The sequence below is a fragment of the Neolamprologus multifasciatus genome, chromosome 17 (assembly GCF_963576455.1).
Source record: "Neolamprologus multifasciatus chromosome 17, fNeoMul1.2, whole genome shotgun sequence".
In the NCBI taxonomy this organism is placed as follows: Eukaryota; Metazoa; Chordata; class Actinopteri; order Cichliformes; family Cichlidae; genus Neolamprologus; species Neolamprologus multifasciatus.
In genome coordinates this window covers 6438497-6460248 of record NC_140455.1, presented here as the reverse complement: position 1 = coordinate 6460248, position 21752 = coordinate 6438497, and the positions used below count along the sequence as shown (strand labels likewise).

At 41.7% G+C, this 21752-nt stretch overlaps 1 protein-coding gene across 3 annotated transcripts in view; it reads right to left on the bottom strand.

Moving 5' to 3' along the window:
• kank4 (KN motif and ankyrin repeat domains 4) overlaps positions 1 to 21752 on the bottom strand; it is a 79422-nt gene that overhangs the window by 54138 nt on the left and 3532 nt on the right. Inside the window, exon 1 of one of the 3 annotated variants that reach the window (XM_085137468.1) lies at positions 4 to 15014. The exons of the other annotated variants lie outside the window; for them this stretch is intronic. The gene's annotated coding sequence lies outside the window, so the exon portion shown is untranslated. Of the gene's footprint in view, positions 1 to 3; positions 15015 to 21752 lie in introns of those variants that run through there. 3 annotated transcript variants of the gene reach the window in all.

The window sequence follows — 21752 nt, the reverse complement described above, 5'->3', positions numbered from 1 at the left end:
TACTTGAATCCTGTTTTCCAATATGGGGAGTAGCAGAAGGCAGAAGGCACTCAAATGGGAAAAGAACTGGCCATGCATGTTCTGTGAAATCCTGGCTGTGTTTAGGCAACCCTCTGTGCTGGCTAGGAGCACAGTTTTGCCCCACATTACATTGGACTGCCAAAGATCAAGATAATTCAAATGGGCAAAAATCTCTTGATCTCCCACTAATGATTTCATTTTATTTGGAATATATTTAAAGTCATTCCCGGGATCCACGAGTGCAGAAGAAAAGTCTAAATAGGTGAAAAAAATAAAGCAGGATATGAAATCAATTTTAAATCCATAATCCAGGGGAGGGTCTTATTGAACATGTGATTTTTTTTTTTTATCTCCATAGTTTCCAGAAATATGTCTGTGGGCTCTCCAGTAAAACCACAGCTCATTACGCTGTGATACAGGGACAAATGTGCTGGTGCTGCCGGGGCTTCAGTTCTTAGTTGAAAAGCAGTTGTCAATTAAGGTCATTGCTTTATAATACAGTACCTGCTGTATTATAACCATAGGCGTATATTATAGATCAGACTCAAGGGCTTGCGGCCCACGTCACCCCTATTTGCGGCCCGTATATTAACATGAAAAAAAACCCCACACAAAATTGTCGAAAATATTTGTGGATGTTTTCCTGTTTGTTTTTTGTACTGCTTGAACCCTCCAATGAGATGACAGTGCCAGCAGTGACCCACAGTTCATTTACGTTTGACAACTATGTCGCCTTGAGGCGACTTTTGTTGTGATTTGGCGCTATATCAATAAAATTGAATTGAATTGAATTGAATTATGTTCTCCATGGTTTCTGTTTGTCAGAGGGCAGCTGAAAGCTTCTGATCATATGAAACTACTTACAGGAAACAGGCAGGACAAAGGATTCTGGGAGCTGGTCACCTCAGTGGGATTCCCTAGCACTTCAAAGGGCCATAGCTGCATACACACACACACACACACACGCACACGCACACACACACACCACCTTTATCTCTTTCTTCAGTAAATGGAATAAAGCCATGTTTGTTCCTGCCTCTCCTCTCTTAGCTTCAGAGTGATGAGTGCAAGCATGGCTATAATTCCTATGACTTGTTTCTGCTTTCTGCCTCAGCTGCTTTTTTTTCTCCTATCACATGTGTGGCAACAAAAACGTGACCCCCAGTTGCTTTGGACAACTGACCTGGGAAATACATGCGCTGGGTGTTGCCCTGTCTGTTAAGGTTGAAAAAGTAACTACAAAATAACAGCACTGCAAACTAATAAAAACGTATTAGACTTTGGAGGGACGGGCACAGTGTTCGGCAGCTTTACCGGATCTTCACACTTGCTAAGAAGCGAAGAAGCGAGGGGAACATAAGAATCAAAAAAAAGCTGAATTTCAAATCGCAAGGGGCAGAAATCAAACACACTTGAATGAGAGTCAAAAATAGCTGCAGTGTCACATTAACCACATTTTAATCGGGCTGAACAGCAAGAAGCTAATTGATAGATCAGTCAGCTTATAAAATGCCAAACAAAGATAAATGCCCACTGCCTCCTAAACGCCCCGAGCAATATCTTCCAATTATTTTTCTGAACCATTATTTAATTTACAATGACATGAAATATTAGACCCAAGCTAATCTATTAATATGTTTGAGAGCCTGCAGCATGCAAATGACAGGGTGTTTTTACTATAGCAGACATCATTAATAAATGGTAAACTGATAGCTAAGTAGATGTTAAATGAGCGATAATGCTACCATCTAAGAACCTATTTTGATGGTTACTGTACAGTTGCAGTTGATGTTTATAAAACATAAGAAGAGGTGAATAAGTCCCATGTCGCGTACATATAAACATTGCTGGATGGTGATTTTAAAGCTAAAGCTAAAGTTAAAGTAACACAGGTGAGGCCAAGCAGACAGCATTAAGATGCATCCACGTTCCTAATTTTTACTCTTTACACAATCCAAAAGGGTGAGTTACAAACAAAATCACCTCTTATATGGTTTTACTTTGAACTAGGCTGGAAGAATGCTTGTTTTCCATTGGGGTCGTGGGCTCAGGAGGTGGAGCGGGTCATCTGCTTATTGGAAGGTTGATTGTTCAGTCCCTGGCTGCTCCAGTCTGTGTGCCAAAGTATCCTTCGGCAAGATACTAAACTCAGAGCTGTTCCTAATGCCTTCACTGCGTGAGTGCTTGGGTGAACATTAGATAGAAAGCACTTAGAAATAGGAAAAAAAGTGCTTGGGTGAATGAGTCTTGATGTATAAAGTGTTTTGACTTCTCGGGTAGAGTGGAAAAGCACTATACAAGAACCCGTCCACTGACCATGCTGATTATTTGGAAATTTTAACATGTCTAAAAGGACTGACTTGCTTCAGATGACCAGTTTTAAGCAGTTCATCCATTGTTGTGTTTTGTTTTTGCTAGCTTTTTGGTTGGGAGCAAATGCCAAAATGAGTTGCTAAGGTCAACATACAACATGTTATCCCTCTTAAAAAATGCAGAACCATAAAAAGATGATTAAGCATAACTGATGGAGAAATGGGAGCAACATTAATCTGCTATACAGCTGTTCTATTTGGCACACGGGTAATAGGATGTATGGCAATATAACACATCGATCCATCCACTCATCCATCATCCACACCCTTTCATGCTGTTTAAGGTCACTGGGCTTGGGCTTTCCCCAATGGGAGGCGGGGGCACTGTGGACAAGTCACCAGTCTATCACGCTGTCACTATTTCCCAGAATCAATCAAAGTCAAGTCAGCAGTTTCCTATATTTCAAATATAGAACAAGATGTAATGGATTGGCAAACCAATAACATATCTACCGCTGTTACTTAGTGTCAGTTACTTAGTAACCATCTGTTACTTGGTGACTAATTTGTACACGTCACGCACTAAGCAATGTGGGAGAAGTCAAAATGTTTAATCTGGTCACCTTGCCATCAAAAGCATTGACATTTCGACCACTGTAGAGAGAGCAGATGGCCAGAAACATACAGTACAGATGGCTTAAGCCATTTTCACACATGCACTGTAGCCCCCATCCACTAAACGTCAGTGGATATGAGAAGTCCAGTGCAGTTGAATCAGCCATTAGACTGTATTTAATCTATCAGCTTCCTAGTAATAATACTGTGTAATTTCTGATTGTGAGAACGGCTTCAGCTGGCGGTCTACCAATCATGAGGTTAGTGGTTTGATCCCTGGTTCTTCCGATGACCGCATGTTGAAGTGTCATTTGGCAAAACACTTAACTGGAAGAAATCAAAGGCGTAGGGAGAATGTACTATGAATGTGTGCGAATACGCCCTATAGCAAAAAGGGTTTTGGGTGCTCAGTTAGAGATTAGATATGCAGTTAGCTTACCAAGAGTAACCCTGATTACAACTAACATGTTAAAAAGCAAATGATTAGCTTTAGCTCTTTTGGCTTCACATGCTTTTCTTACATTGAAACATATGGGTCAATAATTCTGTCAGTTACATACATTTTTTTTAAAAACCCTGCAAGGTTTTATTATGACTAGCTGCAGGATTCGTGTCAACCACATCTCTGTTCTCTCATCTCACCACATAACAGTGGGGATCTTATCTCTCTATTCTCTCAAAATTGATTTCCTTCCCTGTTCCCTTCTTTGTCTGCCAGGATAAGATGTCACTACTTGAGTTGCATTGATATAATGAAATCACTGAGCAAAAAAGAAAGGAGAAAAAATGTACAGCTTGCGCAAGTGAGAAAAATGAACCAGGGGGAGGAATTAACATGACCAAGTCTGCAAAATCGCCCAGTATGTTTGTGTGATTGCTGTGTGAAGCTGAAACAAATAGCCTGACTGTTGTAACGCGGTTGCCTTAGAGTCATTATTTTTCAGGCTTTCTTTTCCCCTCATAATTGCTAATGTGCTACCGTTCTTTGTTCTCATTATTCCCCCACTATCCAATTTGTTACAAATGCCTGTGTTGCCTCTTTTTTCTCACAATACCCCAAAATGGCACAATAAATAGTTGAGAGTATGAATAAACAAGGTCGTTTTTATAGACGACAAACATGCCAAATACACCCCCCCACTAGCTCAAAAAAAACCCAATAAACAAAATGTAATAACATTTTAATCTCATAACAAATTAACAAATATCACATACAAATAAGACAAATTCATCCAGACTGGGGATTTGTTAAATATATATAGCATTCCTCCTTTTCTGGGCTGCAGACAACTTCCAATTCCCTGCTATCACACAGAGACTCTGCAGAGCTTACAGCTTTTCTTTCCCATCACGATAATGCCTGCGTAACCACTCTCTTACATACTGTCAGTGCCCTCTATGCACAGTGTTCCCATTAATCACATACTGGGAATGATGCCTGGAAAAAAATGGACAGAATATTCTGTGACTGTAGATAATAGAAATTCCCAGCTTGCTCTGGCAGTGCTAACAGAAGGCACATGAAAGGCACATTTTGAGCTGTATAGTAAAATGGTCATTTATTGTTTCTTGGGGCTTTTTTAAGTATATTATTAATTCACATGTGGCTATACTTTTTTCCAGAATGTCATTCATAATTAGGGCTTTCATAATTCAGCATTCAATGGTCATTCTTATTACAACTGTAAAGACACCAGTGTGCTCATTGTAATGTTATAGAATAACAACAGCAGGACTTCTGTTCCTGAGTTCTCGGGCACATTTCCTCACATTTGAGAAACCAGACACAGCTGGAAAGTTAATAAAATACCCAATCTTCTTTTTTAAAAACTGAATAAAGGTTCCAACATCTATGCTGTTAAGCTGGATTTAACAGCTACAATCTTAGAACCTGCTTAACTCTTTAATAAATTTCAAAAATCAGTCTAATCTGATAATCTGGCGATATGAGATAAGTGCAAGCAGTTTAGAGGTCTGTGGCAAGACAACTAAATCTCTAGATTAACAGCAAACAAATGAAATTCATCTAGCATTTCTATGCGAATCGGTTAGATGGGTCAAACGTGGACCAAAAAGCTGAACTCTGAGCTAAAGCTAAAATTTGTAGATGTCCGAGTCTGAATTTGTAGAAATCTGAGAGAGCCAAACACACAAAGAGTAAAGACAGACACAAAAGTTCTGATTCAAGAACCAAGTTTAAAGCGTGGAACCATGCTGGGCTCCACTTTGCAAACCAGTTCAATAATATGAAGCAGATTTTTATTTTTCAGCTCGAATAGGTTAAGAAAAAATTATACATATACATTTACGTTAAAGTTTTTAGCATTTCATTTATTTATTATATATATTTTTGTTCATGTTGTTTACAGTGATCGACATGTGTGTGGAGTGGTATGTGACATTTTTTCCTCTTTATTTCATTTTATTTCACTTGTCCCTTGCACAGCTCATTACAATTGACATGGTTCCGATATGTGAAGCTTTATTTTCCTAGTAGAAGCGCATTTATCCCAGTGAGGGAGTCACTAACTCTTCTGCGTTGACGCAAAAGCAGAAGACTGAAGTAGAGTAAAGATAGATACTGTACTTTAAATCCTCTAAGCTGAGTGATGGAGGACATTACAGCCAGTGTTCACTTCCTATCTTTGCCATCTCATCTCCCTTCCCGCTGACCTTTATCAAGAACCAAAATTCAAGAAACACCATAATAAGGAATGTAAAAAATGAATAAGACAGACAGAGTGACAGCTCAGAGAGTGCAAATGAGATTTAGATATTGTTTGTGAATATAGATGGGGGCTGCAGAAGGATGCTGGCCACACATGCCACATTAGGAGGCATGATTATCCATCGGGATTACACTTTAATCAATCTAAAGTACTAGTCCCTGTCTGCCACTGTACTAATCCCATCAAAGGGGGGCTCTTTCTGCCTGTCAGCTTATCCCCTTCCCATTCACCACCATGTTAAACACCCCATAAAGCTGTATGTCAAGCATCAGCTGGGCTTCGGCATGGAAACGTCAGGACCCAGCTGAGCAACACTGGATGCAATCCACCAACAATTCATACAAGATGACAAAAGACAGGATTTCCACATTGTGGGGCAAATTAAATGCTGCAATGTAGTTTAATGTAAAAAAACAAAACAAAACAAAATGTAAAAACAACATTTGCCTTCATTATGTTCAAAATGTTTCATTAAAGTCATGAGATGGCAATTTAATTGTAGACAAGGTGACGTAGCAATGTAATGCACTTAATCAATTAATCACCTATTAAAAATAATTGATTGTGAACAAAAAGTCATTCATAAAAAGGTCAAACATTTCCTGACTTGAAATATTCAGATAATAGAGTTTCCTGCTTGTTTTTCTTTGTTTTGTATCAGTATAAGTTAATTGTTTTTGGATTTTGGACTTAACCACATTACCACAACTGAAAATATTTGTAATATGAAGCTCTAATAATATCGGCATTGTGTATTTGTGCGTGACAGAACGAAATGCAGAGCCTTTATTTCCAACAAGCTAAATGCATGTAACTGCATACTCACCCACAGGGAGATCAGAGGGAGGCACACATACTCTTTTAAAAAAAATAAATCGAAAATTCACTGTCACGGTTTTCTGGTAACTGACTTATCCTGGTTATTTTTGAGGTGCACACCAACAGACAGAATTGATTCGGAATCTGACGAATGACCCAGCTAAAATGTACCTCTGAACACACAGGCGGCTCAGCGGCACCAGGGCGATATGTTTGAATTTAAAAAAATAAAAACACTGGCAGAATGCCGGAGAAACGAACCTAAACGCGTGCACGCTGCACTAGTAGGACAGCCTATGTGTTTATGTGTATCTGTGATAAAAACCCCACTCTGGAGTCTTTCATCTCCTCACTGGCAGCTTCACTCTCACACAGCCCTAATGAATGGATGGAGAGAAAGAGCAAAGAAGCAGAGGGAGAAAGAGAGCACGCGATGTGAAAGGAAGATAGAAGCCACTGAGGGGTGTGTAAAAAGAAAGACTTAGGAGCTTACGAGCATTCAAGATAAAAATAACCCAAGAGCCAGGAAGAGAGAGAAAAATATTGTGCTTTCATCAGACCTTTCTCCATCCATTTGTGTATGCATGTGTGTTTATCTGTGTGTGTCTGCATGGTATTAAAGCTCAGAGAGAGGATGAGGGAGGGAGGATCATGTTTTCAATGTCGATAAAGAAGGCAGATGAGTGCAAGCCCATACGTAGTGTACACCGACGCCATATACAGAAGATACAGGTTAACCATAAATCTACTGGCAGATAAACAGAGATGTGCAGGTTATCTAGACAGCCTCTATCTTTACACAGTAAACAAACACATGGCAAGACGCTCAGATAAAGACACATCAGGACCGGACTGAAGAGACAGGCTAAATATTACCCATCTGCTTGTTCCTGGTGGCAAATTGGGTTCATTATTCAGGCTAGTTACTTCTCTCCATACTAAACCACAGTTGGCACGCGTGTCCCAGTTGAAATGGTTAGGGCTAAATCTGGGGCTCTGGGTTGTGGCCAAAGTGCTGCACTGCAATGAGAGATTTGAAGAGGCTTAGTCAGCTGCAGACAATGCACAGTGCTCGCATCATGACACAGAAAAACAAAGCGTCAGTGGGTCACTCTTGGTTTCCTTTTGTGCCGTGATGCAGGCTGGAAAAGCATGTGTCGACTATAGCAGTCTACTGGGAAACTGCATGGCCACACAAACTGCGATGATAGTAGTAGCTTCTGTTCTGTAACTGTAATGTTTTTTCCAGTTTTGATGCTAATATGTCAAATGTATAATGCAAGTCTATCTAGAGATATGTTGTTTTGTAAAATAATTGTTGATTTCCAGCCTTAATTATGTATGAGGGAAGGTTATTGTTAAATTAATTTTTCAAACTCTAAAAGCATTTTGCCTTTTTAACCTCACAGTGATTTTTGGAGTAGGTGCCAACGCAACGTCGTGTCCGTCACATCCAAAAATCTCTATATGGCACTGCAAAACCAGCCTAATGAGTAAAACCATGCTTAACTCTCTGAAGATGTACTCAGAAATGTTGTTGTATTTAATCATAAATGTAAGTCACAGTGATACTTTGACAAGAATCTGCACAGACAACATGCTAACACAAAGCGAGCCAAGAACCCCAAATTACGTAAAAGCTGAGTGTAAGCACACCCCAGCCCAACAGCCAGAGCCTGAACTTCAGTGATGAGCAGTCAGGCTCACAGCCTCCATCTCTACCTGTTCACGGTTTTTATAGAGAATCACTATGGCATTCACCTCTATAGCATTTGGGCTTTACTCATTTTACTGAGAAAAGAGAAAGTAATGTAACAAGTAGAGTAACAAACTGCTTTCTCCAGAGAGAAATTAAGTAAGGTACTGCATTAATTTTGAGAAAAGTAACAAGTAACATGTAATACATTACTATTCTAACAACCCCAATACTGGTGTTGAGTAAATGGTGCTTAGAGAAACATACATTTGGCTAACTGTGGCAAGTAGTAGACACAAAGTCTAATAGTAGTAATGCAACATAACTGTAGCAACTTGAAATGCTAATATAAAAAAATATTAAATATCAGATTCTCACTGCATATATTTGTGAAGCGCATAACGATGTGCAGGACAACTGCAAATTCTCCATGCCTCTCTCTGGACAAGTACACTACAGGTTGTCAGTCTGCACCCTGCTCATGAAAGTCTGAAACATTTATTCCATTTTATGGTTACACTAATTTACACTGACAGCTGGCCAAGCTGCTTAATTTGAACAGGAAGGTCTTCTCCATCCATTCCAAATATGCAGTGCAACCAGTGATCATAGTGGCGAGGAAACCAATTTACTCTGAGGCTTGGTCCCGGGCTCGGATGAGAGTTTCATTAATGTCACAGAGGAAATACGACAGTGGAGTGATGAAAGGCACATCATCGGGTAGTATGCTGGTGAGACCCGAACCCTCATTAAAGAAGCCAAATATATCAAAGATGCAGATTCTCCTCTCCCTCTCCCTCCTTTTTTCAACCGCCACTGGCGCCTTCTCATCTGCTTCCTCTGTCTATCCCCAGTCTGTCTTTTGGCCTGCTTCCCTTCCTTTATCTCTCTGATCTGATTTGCTGGATAAAAATGAGAAAAAAATGAGCTACCTCAGTGTTTCAGGAACCCATGGCTGACTGATGGAAATATCTGATTTAGAGGCATACATACAGGCAGTCAGAGATACGGGGAAACATGGCCTCTGGAATGCAGTAATGACAATCTCTCTCACTCTTTTTTTTTTACCCATTCATTCCTTTAACATCTCTCCACCCAGCTTCTTCCAGCTGACATGGGAGGAGAGCTGAAAGACGGATTTTGTCTCCCACCTCTCATCACCTCTTCCTCATCCTATTCACTCTATGCTTTCTATTTTTCTCCACCATTCCTCCGTATTCTTGCTCTTTCCTCCCCTCCCCTCATTGTTTCTGCATCTTTAACAGGAGCACCATATCATACATCATACTTGTGCCCCCCCCCATCTGTCTCCTTTCTCATTATGTCCGTTTTTCACATGCTGCTTACAGTAAACACTCGGCGGGAACCTATCTGTCAAGCAAAATGCTTTCTAGCAGCAGGATGAAAGGCGTGCGGCGCTGATTTGAAATCAGCGGCTATCTGTTATCTGATTGGCTATGCTGTCTGTGTGGATTTTAGTTACCGGGGAGAACAGGGAGATAATGGCACCGTGTCAGCAACTTCTGGCATTCCGGAGGCCGGAAGAAAATGGAAAACGACAGCTAGTCAAACTTTTGAATGTTTATAGAGAGTTTTGGGGGATTAGGTGAAGTGAAACTGGAATTTCAGTTTCTATTTCTTTGTTTTTTACCAAGACACTGGAAAATGAATGCTTACAGTTTCAGTGAGCATCACATTGTGAGATGTCAGGAAAATTTGAATTTATACTGTACAGATCTATGGAGATTATGTGATCCATGCAAACTTTTTGGTGTGACTAAATCTTTGTTGTTCCTGTACCAGTACTACAGTTAAACCACAGTGACGGCCATCATTTGTTCATAATCATAGCTAATGTTCACACACAGCTCATCAGAGAGCTGTGTGTGAACATTAGATCTTCATATCTTTCTAACTGCAGTTGCAGGCTTGTGCCTGAGCATCCACGGCTACGAGTGCGCCAAAGCGCTCTTGCAGATCACTATTTTTGTCTTGCAGCTTAATAAAATAATTTGCCTCTCGAATAGTGAACTAAAGCTGTAATTATTTGTTGCTGGCAACCTATTTGCTTTCATGAAGAGCTGTTTAACTAACCCCTAATTTTAGCCTGTCTTTAATCCCTTTATCCTTTGATTTTGTTTGCTGCCAAAACATTTTTTAAAGGATGTCATTTGGATTCAATCTCTACTGCTAAGTATATTTGGAGGAGCTGGCTTTAAAAATGAAAAGTGGCTTCAAACACTTGGCCCTGAGTGACAGTCAGAAAAGGCCCTCGCGGATGCAGTCCTGCTGATTAGAGTTATTCATGGCGGGTGTGCCTGTTCAAGTGCTGCAATCTTGCCTGATTGTGTCACAGTGACACCTGTGCCTTCCCCGCTCCCCCTCGCCACACGCTGCTGGCTTGCTTTTTGAAGTCTGTGCTGAGGTTCCACATATCAGGGGCATTAGTTGAATTGGGGGATACTGAGGGCAGTAAATGATACTCCAGCCGCGTCCTTTAAATTTCCCCTCTTTTTCCACAGTGCTTGGAAAGGGAGTGCTTCATCAGAAGCAGATCTATACATTTGTGAAAGGCAACCATCGAGCGGCAGCTTAAGAATTCCCAGCACAGTTTTCTACATATATCTGATAAGCCTAATGTTACTACAGCGGCAGGTTTCCTTTGATCCAAAGCTTCGGTTTCCCTGCCTCTTACCTGTTGCCTGCCAGCTGTTGATGTTCTGCCTGCCAAGTCTGCTGTGTTTGTTAGCCTGATCCTGCCGCCTGTCACCGAATCAAAGTGTTACTCACTATGAACTGCCACTATTTCTGAGCTAATGTGACAGGCTATTCGACCTGTGTATACATGAAGCCATGTTTGCCTCTAACACACATTTTTTTCCATTGATTAATTGTGTATATGGAAATTTTAAATGGTCTTTTTTTGCCATTTTTTATTATTATCATTTTTTAAGTATTTTTTGTCGCCCCTGAGAGTTAAATTAAATTTTATAAGTTGTATGCAATCTTGATTTTCTCAAAATTCAGTGGGAATACAGGGGGAGCTCTTGTATTGTGGCTAAAATGATGCTATCCATAACTAGCAGGCACATTTTGCCCTAATATGACGTACTTTTGGCATGTACGCGTGAGCCAGATGTGTCCCAAAAACCACGAGCCAGACTTGACCTGGGTCATGGAAAGTGTGCCTAAATGTGACAAAACACCTGACAGCTGGTCTATAACAGGTGAACCTGTGGTCAAGCCCCAGAAGCTGGATTACTTTGAGTCAACACAGTCAATCAAAGTCAAATGTGGCCAGTAGAAAAACTGCTGATGTGGGGACACATTTGGCCCAAACATTCAATGCTATGTGAGATGAGAACGCTGAGTAAACACTTTTTAAACAAAAGTATCCGCTTGTTTTGTGACCGAGGGAAGTACGTGTTTTAGCAGCTCCGGCAAGATGCTGATAGGAGCTGAAACGCACAAACGCACACTCAAAGGTAGGGGAGATGGCCAAGGTTGAGGCTCATTAAATCCCACTCATGCAGCAGCTCCAATGAGGACAAACACGCTGCAAAACCGACAAACTCACACGAGAAATTTTCTGACCGCTATGAATGCACACAAACACACCTCTAACATCTCATGGCTTATGCATGCGTGTGTGTGTGTAAATTAACACTGCATACATCAGCAGTGTGATTTCACATGTTCAGACACAACCAAAAACTCGCATACAGTGCATGCAGCACCAAAGCATTCATCTGTTGATCTGCATTCCTAAGCTTCATGTAACTTATTATGGGATGGGAAGGTGGGAAGAACATCAAACAACTGTTCTGAACACACACACACACACACATTGGATTCTTTTACACAGAAAAACTCTTCAATCTCACCTGCTACCCATCATCTCACTTCTTCTTTATCCCATCTTTGTTTCATCTATGCCTTTCATCTTTACTCCTATAACCTCGAATGTGTCAGTTTTTAACGCCAGGGGAAAGCGATATGTACATTAGACACAACATGAGGTGAGCCTGCGTCTGTAATCTGTACGTGTGTGCCAGTGTGTGTGTGGGATAGCTAGAACAAGAAGATGGAGAACAGAGAGGGTGGAAACGGCATAAGGACAATTTTCTCTTTGGCTTGCAGACAAGAGGCATAAAATTTTCATTAGAAAAATGAGTCGTTAGATAGAGAAAGCATGTGTTGTGGTTGTCCTGAGAGTAGCGTTGGGGATTTCGAGCACAAGACAGACATAAAAACCATCGCTCGGTTCTCAAAGGTTCACAAAAGCGTACTCTCAAACACTTGGAGGCGTTGCACGTTCACATTCAGAAACTTCTGTGACAAAACAAAGAAAAACTGACTTAAAAGCCCACACACCTGCAGGCATGGTGGAAGACACAAGCAGCAGGAGAACACAAATGCAGATTACCTTTAAATGAATGGAATCTATATATAATGTGTAACAAAGAGGGAGATATCTTAGATGTGGATCTATTCATCAAACGCATACTCTGAGGAAATAACAAGAAGACTGACATGTCTCTGACATCTGCAGTGCCACACCGCTGCTGCTGCTGTTTCTTTTCTTGCCAACAGGAAGCATGGGTCTGCTGCCACTGCAGTTATGCAAATGGAAGATACCAGTGCCTGGTTTAAAGTGCCTGCAACAGTGGTGTGTGTTTGAAAATTAGTTTTTTCTCCAGGATCTCATTCACCTGTGAAAAGCATAATGTGACATTTTTAGTTGTTCTTTTTAAAATTCTTGCCATTGGTAACTTGTCGAACACTTTTCTGTCACCTGTAGATACTATAAAGCTTTACAAAGCAACAAACTGGCCATCACTGGCACAAATATTCTCTTCACATCTTTTTTCTCCCCGACTAACTGTCCATAATCCAAAGATACTGAGCTTGAAAAGTAGCTAACCATGAACACAGTGACTGTAGCTCAGGAGGTAGAACAGGTCATCTACTAATTGGGAAGCTGGTGGTTGAATCCCTGGCTGCTCCAGTCTGAATGCCAAATATCCCTGGGCAAGATGCTAACCCCAAGTTGCTCTCTGATGAATCCATTGGAGTGTGGCTGGGTGTGAATGTTACACAGAAAGCACTTAAGCATAGAAAAAATAGCTTGTATAAATGGGTGAATGAGGCATGTTGTATAAAGCACTTTGAGCGATTGGGTAGAACGTGCAATATGTAAGACCCAGCCAACAGTTAACTTTGCAATTTTCTAAGGAAAAATTAAACTCTGATACTCTTAAACATATTCAAATTATGTGCAGTTGTGGTTAGAAGTTTCCGTACACTCATCAGGGTTTAATCGGCTATTTATAAAAAAGATGCAGAGTCCAGGATCATCGGTTTAAACAACTGTATGTGTGCCAAGGTCTGGAAGAAGATCCAAACTGTCACTGTCAGATGAGAGGAAACTGGTTAGGATGTTTAGAAACAGAAACATTGAGCTACTTAGCCACAATGGCATGTTGAGGTGGAAGGTTAGCCATTCAAACCTAAGAACCAGTTGGTACCAGTTGGTACCAGTTGGTACCAACTGTACCAACGGTCAAGCAGTTTTGCTGTTAGGTGTGCTGGTACATTGTACAAAGTGGATGGAATAATGAAGGATGGGGACTACCTACAAAATCTTCAACTTCACCTGAACACAACAGCTAGATGGTTGAAACTAGGCGTTTCTGGTGTGTGACAATGATCCCAAACACAACTCAAAATTGGTTTTGGACAAAGTTTTTGGAATGGCCTTACCGAGGCCCCATTCTCAACCTTTCTTGAAAATTTGTGGACTATGCATAAAAGCTAGGAAGATGTCAGAAAACCAACTAATTTAAATGCAACCTACCAATTCAAATATTTGCCAAATATCAAGACAGAATTATAACTTGCTAAGGTAACCAAATATTAGTCAGGCTGTATATATATATACTTTTGATCCCGTATGGATGTATGCTGTACAGTTATTCCACCTTGTAAAAAGAATGGTTCAAAGAAATCATTAAAAGCCAAGAATTACCATCAAATTTATACCCATGACGAGTGCGTGTAAACTTTTGACCACAACCGTATCCTTCCATAAACTCTTCTACTGCATAGCTGTGGTTTGCCCATAATCCCTCCTCATCATTCATGCTGTCAGCAAGAGCAGTAGGAGTCAATGTAATTCAGTTAGCAAGCTCACATGGAACAAACTTGTGGATGCAGAGTATACAGACAGCTGATAATTGAAGTCTAAACACTGGTCGCATCACTCAATGTAAGCATACATTAAGTGCAGCACGGTGAAGGCTGTGAAGTGACGGCAATGAACTTCTATTTGAGGAAAACATATAATCACAGCCTTCAGGTGGCTGATTGGGTGAGACTGAGATCCATGACATGCTCGAAAGGTTCAGAGCAGGCTTTAAATATACGGTACTCGCTTGTAAGCGTTGCCCATACACACGTAAATGCAACCGCTTTTATACAAATCAAAGGAAAAGGTTTGTATAAAAGGCCTTTATATAAAACGTGCAAATGCCAGAAATGACACACACTTTCACGCCCCTTTTACACATCTGGCCAATTACAGGTTAATGTGGTGGCATCAGTAATTGCAAACTGAGTGGTAAAGCAGTGCATGTGCTGCACAGACAGCTTCACTAGAGCATGTACTGCAAATTATGCAATGCAATCAAAGGCCAATTTATGTTTCAGAGAGTAGAGTGTGTCACGTGATAATAGCAGCTGAACTTCAGTGGATGGAAAGCTTTGCTCTATTTTAGTGTCTGCTGTGCACACCAAAAACACAATCCTCCCAAGAACTTCACAGTGCATCCACAGCGAAGATTTCTATGCACACACATCTTATAAGTAAATATTCTGAACAACAAAACATTATTCCTGGATTAGAACACACATGAGCATAAAGTCATGCATACACAAAACCTTGGCCTTTCACAGGGAGTGGTTACTTCTAACAACAGTCCAACAGGAAGTTCCTGCCTCCTGCATCCAGCCAATTAAAACACAGTATTTGGCAATGAAATTTCCATTAAGGAAGTCCCACGTTCCCTTCAGCAGTCTTGACTCCACTCACGACAGACTCTGTTTTTTCCTGCCTGTCAATGCCAGGAATCCATTAAGAATCAGTGGTGGGGATACTTAAGGGAGGGAACAATGTAAGGATGGACAAAGCCATTGTTGGTCCTTGAGAAATGTCCTGCTGGTTTGAACCTTGAATCTTTACCTGAAAATCCATCTGTATGTTTTTTCACTTTTTATCACAAGGTAAGTACATCATCAACGTCTGAGGGGGTGAATCTAAAATGCAAGTGCCTAAGTTTGATAATCACTTTAAGCATTTACTTATAATATGATCACATTATAAGGTATTTTGTTTAGAAAGCTCTTATTGCTGCCAGCAGTGTTGTAATGACTTGAAAACTTCTGTTTCCTTTCTGATAACATTAGAAACCTTATCCCTGGGCTTGTCCGCAGTCCGTGCTAGCAAATACAGTACAATTAAAAATATGGGTAAGTATTTGGTGAGGTGGGTGGAGGACAGCGGTGCTGTGAAACGCTTTGAATGTGTCGTCTTGCTGAAAAATGAAAACCAGGGCCAGTGTCCCCCACTCACCCCGAAAACCAAAGAACAAGAACAAGCCTTGCTGTATTGTTCCTCTGATCTCCACAGTCCCACTCAGCAAAGAACTGCAGCCCACCTCAGTGACCCCTGTCCAGCTAAACTCACCCACTCAGGCATCCACCATGGAAACTCCACAAAAACACACGCACCATTGTGAAGCTCAGTAACAATGCTCGCATAACCCATTGTTTTTCCAGGACTGGACTAATTCCTGTTGCCATATATCTATGAAAAGATTATATTACAAAAAAAAAAGATCATCTTAGGAATAATGTTATTTAAATTTTAACAACAGCTTGAAACCCTTTCAGATCTCAGTTTGAAACTGACATCACCATGGCACAGATATAAAAGAAGAAACAGACAAAGGAATCAAACAAGGAAAGTTAAAAGCAGGCTCTTTAACACAGCTACTGTCACAACATGCATAGGAAGGGGTGGTCAGGTATGACTGTCAGCACAAAAGAAAGCAAAGCATAAACGTTAGATGTCTGATGAATCATCAGCTTTCTGCAAAGCACTGAATCTGTTGCAGATTGCCTTGATCACCAAAAAGAGGCTCTTCAATGTGTGGAGGGAGTTGCACTGGAAATACAAATACCAGACTTTAATCGCTAATAATCTGCATCTGCACAATATCCCAGCAAAGCATAAAACAGCTAATGGTGGATTTATCCAGGGATGTGATACTCTGTGATGGAGTGATGGTGACCAATGAGTCGCGCCTGTAAACAGACGTTGATACGAATAACACTGATCTGAACGGCTTCAATTAGTTTACCAAAAGACCCACACTGATAGAGCAAATTGTTTCAGTCTGTAGTTAGACTGCTCACAGATCTACACCAGCAAACATTCCTTTAAGCACAAAATGTGCTTTCAGGGCAAAGAAAGAAATCTGCCTACCTTGGCGCTGACTTCATGGCTGGCTTGTGTCCAAAAATGGTTTGGATCCACCTCAGCCAATTCGTGAACGTCTGCGGCCAAAGTGCTGACTTCTACAAAAGTCTCCATTTTCAAAGTTGATAAAGTTGCACATTTTTCATTTTATTTGTACTTTCAAATCCTTTTTTTTTTTCCTTTATCTTTTTTTTATGGGCACGTCTGAATTTTTAATGCATTTGTTCTTAATCTGTTCACAGCAGCGCTCCAGATGAACTCTGCTACTAAAGGCAGCTGAAGTGCTAACTCATCTAAACTTTTGCAAAGAGTTATTGTTTTGTAAAATAGTGCAGTCTGTGCACAGCTGTGGTTTGCAGATCAGAAATGCTGAGGGCACAGAGTATACACACACCTCTGGCCCTCTGTGAACTTTACCTTCTGCTGACTCTGATAGCAGGGAATACACCTCCAGCGTCAGGATATCAACACGCTGCGAGAGAGCGCTCAGAAAGCGTGGCACAGCTGAGGAATAGTATGTCAACAGAGAATGAGATTAGTAGTGCTGTCCCTGGGCGTTCATTCAGCTGGTGCATGTGTGTGCGTTCTAACTCTTAGTGCTTGTGTACTGTATCAGTGTGTATTCACAGCAAGGGGTTTTTGGCTTCTTTGACTGCTTAGGAGTCCCTCTCCCTCCCACAGCAGTGCTAAGAAGCCCTAAAGCTCCTTACCCACAACTCTGCCACTTGTTTGATGAAAGCACATCTTTTTTAAACACTTTGAATACTGTGGAGATAAAAAAAATCAACTTTGTGCCCCCCTGCATTGGCTCAACCTCAAACACGCATAAAAGGAAGTGTTTTTGACAGCTCACACAAACTCAACTGATTCTTTTTGTTTTTGTTCCTGGCTCTGTTTTGTCTTTGCATTGCATTGTTTGCTACAGTATGAAATTAGACACCCTTATCCTTTTAAGCAATCAATTTGATGCACACATTTGTACACAAACACACACACGCTGTGTGGGCCAACAAAGACATTTGTGGGTTCGGTGAAGTCTTCGGAAAAGTCACTGGAACACGAGGCAGGTCTGGGCCCGCGCTGGAGAGTCGGTGCAGTGGCAGGATGGCTGCTGTGTTGCCTGGGATTACTCCTTATCCCCTACCCAACCCTGTTGCTGGTCACTGGTCAGTTTTTTTGTTTCCTGTTCTCATGCTGTCCTCCTATAGCCCAGCATGAGTAGAGGTCTCTTTTTTTTCCTTTTGTACTTTCCCATTGTAGTGTACATTTCAGTGTTTTTTCTGTAATGCAACCGTTCTCTGACTTGTATCCCCATGTGATGTCTGTGTTGTGTGTGTATGGTCGGGGGGCGGGTTCATTCCACTGCAGGGCAACCTGCCACTGCATATGGCGAATAAAATTTGAACTTGAACTTGGATGTGAAATTCTGGAGAACATAAACCACATGGGAGCACCGGGCACTCAGCCAGGGCACAGACTGGTATCTACTGGCACCCGCTAACTTCACGCACACTCCCACCATGCACATTACTGCCCATTCAGCTCTACAGGCGCTGCTCTACACACACCAGACCCGCACACACATCACTGCGATGACGCTGTGAGGGATTCGTGTCGTGTGCCGTGTGAAGTATTTTGAGCTGCTTCTTTGTTTGGAAGCTATCTTCAGAATAATAAACTGAAATAATTATCATCACGACCCAGACAACACGACAGGGTTGCTGAGGAAAGAAAAGCATAGCATGATTTTGTTCACGGTTCCATGTGTTTGCTCTGCATAAGAGCAGCCATGCTAAATGTTCACTGAACTGGCTACACATTCTGGGTGGGCCCAGGGTCTGTGTGTGTGTGTGTGTGTGTGTCTGCTTTAGTGCTTCAATAGACTTTCCATCAGATTAAGCTGCTGAGGCCTTCCTTTACAGTTCTACCTACGGCTTGGTCTCTAAAGTGTCTGGTTTCCACTGTAAGACCAAACTTGGCCAGTTTACCCTTCAAGCTGTTTTTAGTTCACCCCAGAAAATGTAAATGTACGATCCCAATTCCAAAAAGTCTGAGATGCTGTGCAATGTGTAAATAAAAACAGAGTGTACAGATTTTGAGATCTCCTGAAACCATATTTTGTCCACAGTAGAACACAGAAAACATATCAAATGTTTAAATGGATACATTTTGCTTTTACGTGAAAAATATTATCTTGTTTGGTATTTGATGGCAGTGACACGTCTCAAAAAAGTTGAAAAGGTGGTGAGAAAAGGCCGGCAAAGGAAGTAGACCTAAGCTAGAGGAACATTTTGCAGCTAATTAAGTTAATACCCTTCATATTCATGAAGCAGATACGAGGAAGCAGTTAAGAGTCTGAATGCTCGAAAAGCTCCTGGCCCAGACGGTGTGTCTCCTGCCACCCTCAGACACTGTGCAAACGAGCTGGCCCCAGTGTTTTCTGGCATTTTCAACTCCTCACTGCAGGCATGTCATGTGCCTGCCTGCTTCACGTCCTCTACCATAATCCCTGTCCCCAAGAAACCAAGGATCACTGGACTAAATGACTACAGACCTGTGGCTCTGACATCTGTGGTCATGAAGTCATTTGAGCGCCTGGTTCTCTCCTACCTCAAGACCCTCATGGCCCCCCTCCTGGACCCCCTGCAGTTTGCATACAGAGCCAACAGGTCTGTAGACGATGCTATCAACATGGCTCTACACTTCATCCTGCAGCATCTGGACTCCCCAGGAACGTACGCCAGGATCCTGTTTGTGGACTTCAGCTCCGCCTTCAACACCATCCTTCTAGACCATCTCCAAGGCAAGCTTTCCCAGATGAATGTGCCTGATCCCATCTGCCGGTGGATCACTGACTTCCTGGCGGACAGGAAGCAGCATGTGAGGCTGGGAAAGAATGTCTCGGACTCCCGGCCCATCAGCACCGGCTCCCCTCAGGGCTGTGTTCTTTCTCCTCTGCTCTTCTCCCTGTACACTAACTGCTGCACCTCCACCCACCAGTCTGTCAAGCTAATCAAGTTTGCAGATGACACCACTGTTATTGGACTCATCTCGGACGGGGATGAGTCTGCCTACAGCAGGGAGGTTGAACGTCTGGTGTCCTGGTGCAGCCACAACAACCTGGTGCTGAATGTCCAGAAGACAGTGGAGATTGTTGTGGACTTCAGGAAGCAAACAGCCCCACTCCCCCCCATCATCCTGACTGACACCCTCATCACCTCTGTGGACTCATTCTGCTTCCTGGGTACCACCATCACCCAGGACCTGAAGTGGGAGCCCACCATCACCTGTCATAAAGAAAGCCCAGCAGAGGATGTACTTCCTGAGGCAGCTGAAGAAATTCAACCTGCCAACACGGATGATGATGCAATTCTACACTGCAATCATCGAGTCCATCCTCATGTCCTCCATCACCGTGTGGTACGCTGGAGCCACTATCAGGGACAAACAGAGACTGCAGCGTGTTGTGCGCTCTGCTGAGAAGGTGATTGGCTGCAGACTCCCATCTCTGCAGGACCTGTACACCTCCAGGACACTGGGGTGTGCAGCTCAGATCACAGCTGACCCTTCTCACCCTGGACACAATCTGTATTTTTATGTTTATTTAAGCGTTATCTGACAGTATGTTTTGCACTAAGTACCGCAGCAATTTCCTAATGTTGTAAACCTGCTCAACAATAAAACCCTTTCTGATTCTGATTCTGATTCTAAACTGGCAACAGGTCAGTAATATGATTGGATATAAAATGAGGCAGCGTGTATCAGAAGCAAAGATGGACAGAGACTCATCAATCTTCACATTACGAAACAATTTCAGAATCATTTTTATCAATGTAAGCATGATTCTCATCATCTACGGTACATAATATGAATATATGCATAAAGGCCAAGGCTGAAAATCAATACTGGATGCCTGTGATCTTCGGGCCTTCGGGTGACACAGCATTAAACACGGGCATGATTCTGTGATCATGCAAACACAGTTTATGGTGCCATTCACAAATGCAGGCTAAACCTCTGCAATGCAAAGAAGTAGAAGCCACAAGTGGCCAGAAAGGTCACAGTCTCCTCTGGACAGGTCATTTAACATGGACTGTGAAAAAGTGGAAAACTGTTCTGTGGCCAGATGAATCAAAATGTGAAATTCTTTTTGGAAAACATGATCACCAAGTCCTCCATAACACTCAGTTCAAAGGTCTTCATCTCTGATGGTATGGGGGTTCTTCAGTGCCTATGAAACTGATACCTTGCACACCTGAAAATGCACCATCAGTGCCGAAAGTTACATGAAAATGTGAGGTTTAAGATCAACACATGCTCCCATCCTGATGAAGCCAGTTTCAGGGAAGGTTTTGTATATTTATATTAAACAGCAGCACAGACATTTACAAACTGCTGTTAAAATAATAGATGCTATAGAGGTAAAAATGGCTCAGAGTTTATGAGTTTTGCAGATTATTGCATTCTGTTTATATTTACATTTTACACAGCTTCACAACAGCCTCATAGGGAAACTCTGGATTCTTCCTCGGGGTACCATAGATGTCTGTCCGAGTTTTCATGGGAATCCAACAAATAGCTGTTGAAGAATTTCAGCAGACACTCCCAATCAAAGAACCACGCTGCTATGATTCGGCTGCGGGTTATAGATATCAACAAAAACATGTTCTGTGTGCTGTTAGTATTTGTTTTATTTATGTTAAATATGCATGCTTTTATTTTACGTCTTAAATATTCAACATTTGGATTTTTTTTAATGTTATTTAACAGTCTCTCGGCTAGCTTGAAAACACTACAAACCCCTCTGTGTGGAGAAAGTTCTGTTAGACTTGAGATGACAAAACCGCTTCCAGCTGTACTAGAAAGCCTTAAAAATGAATGACGACTGAGCTTAAAAAGGCAGTTCTGCTTGCTTTCATTTCCTGAAAAGTTGGCATTTCACAGATACACGGTTCCATCAGACAGTGTCAATTTGCAAATCGCACATCAAGGCATCGTTACACCGAATGACTCTTACAGCC